Source organism: Semicossyphus pulcher, unplaced genomic scaffold (assembly GCF_022749685.1).
Source record: "Semicossyphus pulcher isolate SPU_LCO1_2020_fin unplaced genomic scaffold, fSemPul1.0.p SCAF_3, whole genome shotgun sequence".
Lineage (NCBI taxonomy): Eukaryota > Metazoa > Chordata > Actinopteri > Labriformes > Labridae > Semicossyphus > Semicossyphus pulcher.
Genome location: NW_027211704.1, coordinates 31,765,622 through 31,778,077, shown reverse-complemented (window position 1 = coordinate 31,778,077; position 12,456 = coordinate 31,765,622). Strand labels below are relative to the sequence as shown.

The window sequence follows — 12,456 nt, the reverse complement described above, 5'->3', positions numbered from 1 at the left end:
TTTTCTGGAGGGCCGCTGTTGTGGTTCCCTGAGCCACAGCGTGTAGGTGAGTGTGGGAGTTGGCCTTCTTTCTGTTGGACAGGTAGGTGCCTCAAACCGGGTAGGACAAGCTAGCCGGTGGATAGCATGCTAGCGCAACAGTAACCAGCGGTTAGCATGTTAGCGCAAAGGTAACCGGTGGTTAGCATGCTAGCACAAAGGTAATCGTGATGCTGTTGGTGTTAGCTCAGCGGGGTGGGCATGTTCTCGCACTTGAGAGTGAGAGTGAGCTTCTGGTGAAGAAGAGCCCAGGAGGAGGGGAAGGAAGAAGGAGAAATCGATGACTACAGATACAACTTCAAAAATAAGTGAAAGTCCAAAGAAAAAGAAACAAATTGGACGCTCAGATGAAGCAAACAGTCTGAAGAGGAAAGCGACCGTCAGCGAGAAAAATCAAGAGTTATAGTGAGTTGGCACCACATACGTCTATGTAAAAAAAAAAAAAAGATACAAAAGAAAACAAGATACAATGCTGGGATGTAATTTTGCTATGACAAATGTATTGTTTATCTCTAAAGCAATGATATTAAGGAATATTCGCTCTGGACCTTATTAAAAGCTGTAAAAATAAGACACAGGTTTTAATGAACTAGTATATTTATTTAGTATAGTAATATTTAAGCATACTTTAGTTGCCACATGCAGGTTTGTCTAGACTCAGTTGTTGTATATGTTCACACACACACACACACACACACACACGCACACAGGCCAGCACACACACATGCACAGACAGGACCTACACCTTAATGAATTGCGACATGAGAGAGCGAGGGGGTTGCTGCAGCGGGGGATTCTTGTTACTGTGTTTCTGTTGTTCATTCCTTTCATTAAGCTGCTCAATAACAATTGTGTAATATTAATTCCTGGTTAAAGTGCAGCGAAGTGATGCTTGTACATGTTTAGAGTTCATCGGTGCACTATGTGCTGGTGTCGATCTGAATCCCGACAATACAACCGCTCGGTGTTTGTGTTTAGACTGCCTCCCCAAGTGAGAGACTCGCAGTGTGCAAAAGACACAGCGCTGGTGGACTGTTCAAACTGTCGCCATTGGCAACAAAAATCTCGTTTTTTACCTTCAGTGAAGTCAATTACAAATAAACAGCCAGAAAACTTTGGCTGTCTGGCTGCTTCAGCTTATTTTCCATCCAAACTGAAGCAGTCGGCGTGTAGGAGCTGAGGGAGAACTTTGCTACAGTGGAGAAGACTTACATAAGCTATCGGAATAACAAAACTTTGGATAACGTCAGGAAAGGATCGTGCATTGCCCCTATACATTGTTGTAAATTACAATGTGCTTTTTAAAATGTGTTAACATATAGGGCTCATGCCTCTAGGGCACCTCCCTGTGGAGGTTTTCAGGGCACGTCCAACTTGGAGGAAACCCCGGTAGAGGTAAACCCAGAGCTCGCTGGAGGGATTATACTGTATATCCCACCTGGCCTGGGAACGCCTCGGGATCCCCCAGGAGGAGCTGGAAAATGTTGTTAGGGAGAGGGACGTCTGGGCTTTCTTGTTTAGCCTGCTGCTACGCTCTGTGCATAAAGCATAGCTGTAAAGAAATAGATGAAGTTGGATTTTTCAGGTCATTGTTTATACTTTTGAGGAAATTTGATAAATGGAGCGACGCCTGCGAGCTACTTCAGGCAGGCAACTGGAGCCGCACTGATTCACACTGACATGCATCATTCTCCAATCACATGACATACAGTCCTCCTGATTTGGCGGTCTATTTAAGCTGCAAGCTCTGTCGTTGCCACCGCTGCCCTGCGAGTACTGCGCTCTGACAGGCTCCAGGTAGGAGGGTTTAAGATATCATCTCATCACTCCTCAAATGTCTGCATGTAAAATAAATCTGCGCGAGATGCCAAACACAAGCTGCCGCGATAAATGTTTCATATAACGTGAGTTGCCTGACTGAACTCTTTTCCATCATGCATCTCAACTTTATTGTTATTTTATTTTTGTTATTAGTGCAAAGCCAGTGACAACAAACAAAGTAATACAATGAATAACAAAAGGTGTGTGGGGGGATAAGGGGGAAGACGGTATAATAAGAAGAGAAAAAGTACCCCCGATCTGGCCCTGAGGACAGAGAGGCACCGGGGCGGATCTGAAGGACAGCTGGATGTGGGCAGAGTTTTGTGTTTGTTTTTTGTGTGTTTTTTTTGGGGGGGGGGGGGGGGGGGGGGTTCTCTGTTCCCATTACCTCTCTCCTGTGCCCCCACCCAACCCTCCCACCCCCTTTTCTACTGTGGTTTTTATGCTGTTGTCTGCTGTAGGCCGCCACCAGACCCGTAGGAGGTGGCTGGCCTGTCGCAGGTCAGATCTACCTTGAGAGCAGACCCATCTCTCTAAAAGGTGCATCTCTACTCTAAAGAGGTTTCTGCACCAGAGTCAGATTTTAATAGTTTGGTTATTTGAGCCTCTGCTCAACAGAAGAAACAAAAAAATACAATCAAATTAAGTATATTTCAATTTATGATTTCCATTGTTTAGTCTTGTCCCCTCTGTGTTTGTGTAACCACCTTTTCCATAAATCTACTACTTCCTTCACTTGGGGAACAAAACATATTCTCTCCTTCCCACGTTTATAGTGTGTGTGCATATAAATGTATATTTTTCATTTTAAATTGTCTTTATTGGACGGTGACGGCTAAAATTAAAGAGGAAAGGTGAGGAGAGAAATGTTGGAGTCACTAACAAATAGCATATTCTGTTTCTCCGAGGCATGAGAATGTGTCTGAGGACTTTACGCTCTTGTAGTTCATGTAAAATATGTACAGAATGCAATGATTGCATAGATACACACATTCACAGCATGTTTTGCTGAGACCTCCTCAGCAAGCATAATGAAGCATAATGAAACTACTTATTTCCATGCATAACTTGTTTGCTGTGTTTCTTCCACATTCAAGGTGAAGAAGTTAAACTACATTAAGTTTGTTCTGTTGGGGGTTTATCCAGCTCCTCCCTCCCTGTCTGCCTTCACTGTTCCTTCTGAGCCTCACAGCGTCTCCACCAGGTGATCCCTTCACAGATAAAGCGCTCATCTGTCGTTTAGAAACACTGCAGAATCCATGCATAATTTGTGGCAAGAAAGCAGGGACATTTGTCTTGTTAGCCATGCATTATGTAGCGAGGGGAGAGGAGAAGCTGCGCACCATTTTGTTTCGCAGCTGTTGTTTGTGTTAGCATTTTTACACGCTTCTCTACACGCTGCGGCACCCCAAATCCTTTTAAACGGTTTCTGCTGTGGTTTTTACTTTGCAGGTGGCCATCATCATCACCGTCATCATCATCATAATCTCTTCTTTTCCCCCTGTGAGCAGCCCGGGTGGCCTTGGGGAGGTGGTTTGAGTTGCTGAAAGCCCGGAGACACTCTGCATCAAATGTGTCGGGGAATTTTTCATCTCGACTGCACAGATGAGCTCTTTTCTTTCTCTGTCTCTCACCGTCATCTTTGTGTTTGTGCTGGCGGGTGTCATTGCTGGTGATCCTGTACCTGAAGGTCAGCTGGTCGACCCCCCTCCACAGGGGAAGACGACGCACGCTGTGTCCGTCTCGCCTGATTGGATGCACTCAGGCAAATGGATGTCTCACTCCTCGGTGACGCACTGCCACTCGCTCATGATGCAGTCACTGAGAGCTGGACGGGACGTTTACTCACTCTGTGTCCTTAATGAGTTACTGAAAATTAGGAACAAAAAACGGGTACAGCCACAAGGCTGCTGAGAGAATAGGAGAGGAGGGAGAGGTATTTTGTTTTCTACAGTAATGCTGGGAAGGTCAATTTAGCTGTTTGGAGTTAGTCCATCACAACTACTTTCAAAAGTTTAAGAATGTCATGTTTGAAAACTGTAACGTCAGTAGTTACGGCCTGTACTTTTTATTTTCTGACACAGCCGAGCAGTTTGTCTTTATATTCAGCTTTAGGCCAAACAGCACTATTCGCGCAGGACTCGTATCACCTGGGGACCTCAGGTACTTACCCCCACATCTGTGTTCACTGTGGGGCATTAACAGTAGATAATTGATTCCGATGAAAGAGCAAACATTTTCTTGCTGCAGTGCATTTAATCTATATAATCATTTTCAGGACTCACTCCTCTAATGAATTTGACTCCATGCCGTGCAGACAGACGAGACTCCTGAATTTGCACCAAAAATGCTTTCAAATTTTCCATTTGCACCTGCCAGGGCAACCTGCACCCTTTACAAGTGTTGTTTGAACGTCTATCACCGTGCTCATGGCTCTCTTAGGCTTCATACCGCACCAAGGACAACCTCCAGAATGCCGTCCACAGTGCACAGAGTGCTGTCAGGTGACTCCCAGTGAAGAGGCATCACCACAGGGTGAAGGAAACAGGGGGTGCAATTAAAATTGGCCCACTCTTTGTGTCTGTAAAATACATAAAACTTTTCAGAGTATAGAAAAGAAGACTTAACTTCTGATGCCACCAACAAAACAGGATTTCCATTTCGAAGAAGAAAATTCAAACTTTTCTTTCTGTTATTATTAGAAACATGCTACACACAGGCACAAACAGGACCCTACGTGCATTATAGAGAGGTCTCAGAGTGAGGGGGCTGCACACTGACGAACCTGGACAAGCAGCTCCAGCTATCAGTTCTATCTACAATACTTGGTCCGTTTCAGGGTTTCAACGAAAAACTCTCCCGTTCCCAAGCCAAGTCCCCACAGACTGAGCGACCCCTACCCCAAAATACACAATAATTATAAATAAAATATCAGATTCTATCGGTCATATCGCAATGAAATTTACTGGGAATATTGTTCTTTTGAGAGGATAAACTATTTGAATTTTACATATTCACTCCATGAGCTTTCCACTAGCCCCACCTTCAGAATACTTCTTTCACTTGCTGCCCCACATATAATTAATAATCGCCGTAATGATGAACAGCAAATGTTAAGTCTCACCATATTAAGTTAAAAAGATAAATAAAAAAACAGCATTAAATCCAGAGGGCTCATTTGGATTAGATTACTAATGTATGGAGGCCCTGAAAGGCAAGTGAGGAAGGAACAGTTACTTTCTCTGAGTCAGATATTTCATTTCTGTCCTGCGTCTGTGCCTTAACAGCAGGTGAAAAAAATTGTGTTCTTGCGAGCATGAGCTTTCTAATTTTACTTTTTACTTGGAAAAAAACCCCCATTGTTTCTCCAAGTTGTTTTGTTTTCACTTGTTAATAAAAATAGCAAGTGGACAACAAAGTTTGCCAGAATCTTTTTTCGTAATTCCTTTTTTACACATTTTGTTTTGTGGTTTGTTCACACACCGTGCACTGAAATAAATACATAGCCCAAACAAAGACATGGCGGTAGTGTAAATGTATTTAGTCTAATTTGGTTCAGTTTATGGTGGCTGAATTAATTTTTTTAACATTTTTTTGACTAATAAAAAAACTACATTTATTTTTCCGTTCACAGACGAAAGAAAGATTAAGGAAATGATGAAGATTACCCTGGGAAAAAAATGAACCTGTTATTTAGTTGTAAACACATGAGAGAGAGTAAAAAAATGGATCACAAAAGTGTATTTTTAATTTATTTCTCACTCGCCTGTTGTGACTTCTGTACGTAAAGAAAAGCTGTTTATTTGGCTTGGATTGATTTACATTATATTACATTTCGCAGCTATACGTGCAGGTAACTTGACAGTTTTGATGAAACTAAATACCATGTAACGTTACACATTTGTATTATATGGAGGTGACAAAGGACAAATGTAATTATTGTTATATTATTTTATCAATTTTGTATTTATAGGCATCTCAAAAGTCTAAGAAGCTCCATAGTCGACGCTCTAACAGAAAATCATCATGAAAAAGACAACACATTTAAAGTGTGCAGAATGTTTCCGTCATGTGACAGATTTAGCATGTTCAGTTGAAGTTACCATAACTTCAGTCCCTGGGGAAGAAGACGAGCACGTCAACTCCGTCTTTTTCTGCGTTGAGTCAGTGCGGCACCCTGACTGCCATATTAAAGTAACATCTGTTGCAGACATCTCCCAGCATTGATGTATTTGATCATTGCTTTTCCATTACTGAAGCCTCACCCCCGCTTTCAACTTGAATGCAAATCAGCTCTCTGAAATCTCACGACTTGAACCCCAGGAACTCATAAACAGCTGCAGGAGCCACATTTGTAATTTCAATCTCCATTTCCTCGCCTCTGTGGCTGTTTTGACAGCAAGTTGACATTTGGCTGAATGGATAATTAATGCTCTGACTGCAACAACAAATGGCCCTGTTATATGCAAAGCTTAATGAACAGCACGCATTATAGGGTGTTTTACCAAAACATTTGGCACATTCAAATCGCCTGCGATGATGATGGGCTGGTAGAGGACCCGAGCGATTGGAACCAATCCATTCTGACGGGGGAATCCACACATCCCGGGTGACAGTTTGTGCCCCACCACACTGTAGTGTGAGAAATACACTAAAAGCGAGCAGCAGATGTGGCTGAACTGCTTCCATATTAATCAAATGAGCATCTATGACTCAGCTGTGTAAGAAAAAAGGGCTCGACAACAAAGCAGATGAATATAACAGGTTGGTGTTCTATCAGCGCTTATGAAAGCTGCATTCACTCACAAAAGCTCGGCTTGAATTAATGTCGACTTTCACTTACGGCTGGAGCAGTTCCACTGACATAATTCAGCCGTGTCTGATCAACATTAAGCTCGGCTATAGGCTATTATTTTAGAAATCAGTCCAACCTAAAAAAAAAAACTGTCAGAGCCTCTCCTACAAACACAGAAACTTACACTGCCTCACTTATATTGCTGGATAAGTCCAGGAGAGACACTGGAGAGAGGAGCAAAGTGTATCTATCTAACTTTCTCTGCTATTCTTGTGCAACTATAGCTCCTGGAAAACCCCACTCATACACAATGAGCGAATGGCAGAGTGCACGCAGGTAAGGCAGGAAGATGCAACGACAGCAGGTAAGCCATCCGACTTATCACAAGCCTGTGGCAGCCACGTGTTTGATTTCTTTTCCTTTTGTTGTCAGAGCGTTTGATTTATTATATGCAGTCAGGATGTTGACAACATTTCAACAAAAACAACGCTTCCAATATAAAGTGCTCACCCTGGGTTTAAAGCGATAATCTCGAAGGGCTCAGTTTCGTTCTCTTTGGCAGCACCTATGGCGATAAACGGTAATTGCGGGAGCACAATTCCCAGATATCCAGACAGTGCTGCATGTGTGACGTCCACGGTTGGCTCCGGTTGTAACTCTTGATTTTCCTGGCTGACAGTCGCTTTCCTTTTCAGTTTGCTTCATCTGAGCGTCCAATTTGTTTCTTTTTCTTTGGATTTTCACTTATTGTTGAAGTTGTATCTGTAGTCATCCATCTTTTCTTTGTTTGTTCAGCCATAGTAGATTACTGTTTACTTGCAACACTTGCAGAGACCGGAAAAGGAGCCGCTTAGCTCCGCCTACCCTCTCTGGCAGACCAACCACTGCTGGGTGATGGAAAACGCGTCACTAACTGGGCACCGTTTGTGATTTTTTCTGCGAATGTCGCCACAGACAGCCAGTCCATAATAATGCAAATGCAGAGGCTTTAATCAGTGGGCCAGAGCCTCAATCACCATTGTGTCACCTCATTTGGCGATAGATAGTGACTTAACAGACATTAATTTAAATGAAAGTCTTCCAGATGACTTAAATTGAGGAATGGAAGGACAAACCTGAGTTCAGGGACTGGATAGGACATGTGGAAAGTGATGTACACCGGGCATACTGCAAGACATGCAAGAAAACATTTGATGTAGGCAGCATGGGCATGTCTGCTGTTAAAAGCCATGCCAAAGGAAGGTCAGGTCAATGCGTCACAAATGACTGATTTCTGAGGAATAAAACTGGGGTCAAATGTGTCGGTACAAGGCCTATCGGTAAATTATATGACCGTTTATGAGCAAGTGCTGCCCCGTGTTGTCAAGAAAAAATGATTTCTTGAAAAGAGTGGGGAACCCTGATTGTACATGCTAACTTTTTAACAAGCTAACACGCTAACAAACTGTTTTAGTGTTCCAACTAGGAATGAAAATGAGGCACACTCGTGCTGCCACACAGCTGATTCTTAAAGGGGTATATTTAAAAACAACAACAACAAGGGCATTTTCAACTATAGAGGCATCCCATGAGGGCACGTTGTCTTACATGTCTGGAGGCCGACTTATCTTCCAGCATGTATCATTTATCTACTGGAAGGGCAGGGGGCACTTGCATGTCATCACGTTTTGTGCATTGGAAGGGCACCTGAGAGGGCATGTTTTATCTACTACAGGGGCATCCATTTTCGCAGCCTTTTTTCAAACATGGGGGCACCAGCAGGGGCGATCGCCCCCCCGCCCCCCTCTTAAGTACGCCACTGATTGACAGCTTACTTCATCTGCAGATGCCACACTTTGCATGAGGATGTTTGATCCAATAACGTCCAAGAATACAATGACCAAGTAGATAATTTATCGTCTGTATCAACCAGAGGAGAGGATTGATGTAGGACAAGGGTTTTAAATACAAAACATGTTAAACCACATGACTTTGGCTGCTGTGAATCACAAACTCAGATAAATGAGCTCAGCGTCGAACAATGTTTATTAAGAATTTAGGCACAAAGTAAGACAAGACAAGACAAGAGTCCTTCTTTAGTCTCCAAGAAGCTGCAATATTCATTAGACAGAAAGTTTTGGAGACAACAATTAAGAAATGATGATATGTCTATATTTAGAGCCTCAGCAGCAGTGGGGGTGAAAATGTGCTCAGCAATTGTCCTGGTAATTGGCCTGTTACATTATGCAGGATCTGTTGTTCATGTGGGAAAGCTCGTGTAAGGGTGCTGCTAAAAAATTGATTTGGGTACACAAAATCAAATCCATCCCCCAAAACAAGTGAAGTGTGGGCTCCAGCACCTTTAATGTTTCCTTTCATACTATTCATTTCATTTGTACCCACTCGCACAGGTCATAATACCTGCGCTGTATTTCATTCCATGTAAGCCTCAAGGCCGGCTCTCTCTTTCATATCACACCCATGAATTTACCTTTTAGCGACTATAATCACCTAATGGTATATCGTTCCCGCGCACTGTGTGACTCCACCTGCAACAACACTACGCATTGTTCTGAAATAAAGCCTGCATACAAATGTGGATGTTTGATTTGTATGAGGCTGCTCTCCACAGTGGAGCGCGCTGCAGGAGGCGGTGTGATGATCTTGTAGGGCCGTGAAAAATGAAACATGTTGATGTAAAGATGGTGGGTGATTTGACACACAAAGCTTATCTTGACTTTAAAATGCTTTTGGGAGATGGGAACCTGGTCTGCTGCCAAATCAGGGGTGAGAGGTGCTAAACCATGTATTCAACACAAAAATGTCTCAGGAAATGTACTGATGTGCTTTCTTGCCAAAAGTTAGCAGATCGATGCGCCCCTCATGTCTCTAAGGTAAATATGAAGCTACAGCTAGCATTGGAGGACAGAGTGAAGACAGGAAATGGGAAAATAGAAACACTTCTCCGTCCAAGAGTTACTAAATAATCTTAGTTGCATATCTAAAGCCAGGGCTGGCTGCGGCCATTTTGGCTCCCGAGACGGGTTTAGAATTTGGCCTGATTTTTAGATTTGATATTGCACTAAAGATCGATCAAGCTTACTACATTGTGTTAGGATAACAGGAAATTGTCGGGCCTGAGACCCCAGTAGGGGGTCTGGGGGATTCTACCCCAGATTTTTTTGTGTACTTTTTATTTACATTCAAAGTAATCTTTGAAAATTTTAAAATGTTTACCTCAGCTGCTTTCCTTTAACATTTATTGACTAGACTTGGAAAAATGTTAAATCAATTTGTTAAAATGATAATCTGGAAGAGTTTCATGTAAATAAATGTCGCTATCTATCGCCGAATGAGGTAACAACAATGGTGATTGAGCCTATGGCCCACTGATGAAAGCTGTTGCATTTTCAGTATTACAGACTGGGTGTCTGTGGCGACATTCACAGAAAAAATCACAAGCGGCGCCCAGTTAGTGACGCGTTTTCCGTCCCCCAGCAGTGGTTGGTCTGCCAGAGAGGGTAGGCGGAGCTAAGCGGCTGCTTTTCCTGTCCCAGCAAGTGTTGCGAGTAAAGAGTAATCTACTATGGCTGAACAAACAAAGAACTGATCGATGACTACAGATACAACTTCAACAATATGTGAAAATCCAAAGAAAAAGAAACGCTCAGATGAAGCAAACAGTCTGAAAAGGAAAGCGACTGTCAGCGAGGAAAATCAAAAGTTACAACCGTTCCAAAGGAAGCCAATTGTCTGGTTAATTTGGGAAGTGTGCCCCTGCAGTTACTGGATATTGCCATTAGGTAGCTCCCAAGAGAACGGAACTGAAATTTTCAAGATTGTCAGTTTAACATAGTTTATTGTAATATTAAAGTCTTCATGTAGACACAATACACAGATAGAGTTTATGCATTGTAGTGCTGCACCTCTCATCATCTACTACTCGCTACTCTTTCTTCCTTTGTGCTGTCTCTTTCCTCTCTGTCTCTTTTCATCACATGCTGCTGTCTCTCTTTCCCTCCCCTTCTATTATATAGTGTGTGTCTGTCTGTCTGTCTGTCTGTCTGTCTGTATTACATGTGTGATTAGACGAGTAGGGTGAGCTAATTAAACAGAACGTACATCGCATGCACCTCAAAACAACGCCTCTTACCCTCCCCTCTATTAAAAGATTGTGTATGAGTTTTTCCACCTGGACCTGAACGCATCTCTCCTCTCCTCTCTTGTAACTTGTGTCGTGAAGTACACATGCAGTAAGTGAGTGGCCGAGCAGTAAGAGAGAGAGAGCATCACGGTGACGGTACATGCAAGCGAAGCAGAGAGAAAGGTTGGGAGTGAAGGTGTCAATCTTGCAGGCTTGAAGTTAACATCAGGGCTTCGTTCAAAACGTTTGAGGCTCAAGCCAGCCACAGAACGTGGCGCCCTAGGCAACCGCCTATATCACCTAGAGCCGGCCCTGACGAAAGCTGAGTCATTTACAGGCCATGTTTGTTTATTCTGTAAAAAGTGACTGATTTAAACGGTTATTGGAGAAATAGTTACTTCCTGGTAGCTTCCAATTTTTTGGGCTGAGCAAGCTAGCTGTTTCCCTAACTCAGTCTTTATGCTAAGCTAAGCTACGCTAACTAGCTTCTGGCTGTAGCCATATATTGAACGGACAGACATATGTGGGGTATACCTATAAATCTTTTTCATGTAACTCTCAGATAGTGCATTTCCTACAATGTTGAGCTTATCCATTAACTACTCGCTGTCACTGTGAGTCTAGAGATGGAAATGTTGGATGTTTTTTTTTTCTGTTGGTCAAACCAGAGTCAAATACCTAAAGCACTGGTCACACGGATACTATTCAATTTAATGCAGAAAGTCTTCATCCTTTCTGCTTCATCACTTTCCTTACACCAAATATTTATGACATAAATCTCTTACAAGATCCGGTGTCTTTGAAAGGAACATACACTCTACTGTTTGCAGCAGTCTCTCTCTTTCATTAAAGAGCAACTGGCAGGTTGGAGACAACAATTATTCAATGTGTAGGAAAATGATTAAGTAATTCTATTTTCAATGAAATATATGAATTAATACACTACAGTGGCTTTTTTTTGTACGTTTCCACATCAAAACAGACAGCTGGATGTGACGTAACAAAGGGAGTCCTGCCGATTAATGACGATGCAACGTTAATAAATATAGATTCAAAATCCCAGTCTTGTCATTGAAGATGAAGTTCTTCAATGCAATTGTTCATTCATATGCATCCGACGGACCACAGGCCGATAATTATGAGCCTGTTAGGCGTCAAAGAGAGCAGGAACAGGCCATGATGAGGAGAAATAACGGCCACAGGAGAGACGTTGACTTGTAGAGCAATGAGAACCAGAGGAGACCTGGGCAGGTGTCGTGATGAGTGACCGGCGTTAGCGAGCGATATCTGTGTGCTCACATCATAACATTGTAAAGTTTATCACATACCAGAGGCTATAATAAATCATGAGCAGTAACAAGTGGGAGCGTTAATACTTATCCAGTTACTAATGAGCGAGTGTCAGCTTGTATCAGCTGTATTTCGTATCGCCTTCTATAACGGTAAATTTGTACAATGTTTTACGGTGTGTGTGAGAGTGATGGAGAGGGAGAGAGGGAGAGACAGTTTCCTGATACTTTGTTTGATAGGTGCTCGTGTGTCCCGTCCCAGCGTACGGTCTCTTCACCTGCACCCTGCTCAAAGCACCCCCAGGCTCAAAAGCTAGCTCCGCTCCTCTTCCTGTCAGGAGAACGGTGGTCTCGATGTCCTGTCAAGCTAGAATTTGTGCAACTGGCAC

The 12,456-nt window shown here is 42.9% G+C and overlaps 1 protein-coding gene across 1 annotated transcript in view; it reads right to left on the bottom strand.

Moving 5' to 3' along the window:
- LOC138605376 (receptor-type tyrosine-protein phosphatase gamma-like) overlaps positions 1-12,456 on the bottom strand; it is a 444,649-nt gene that overhangs the window by 164,035 nt on the left and 268,158 nt on the right. The gene's annotated exons all lie outside the window — the stretch shown is intronic.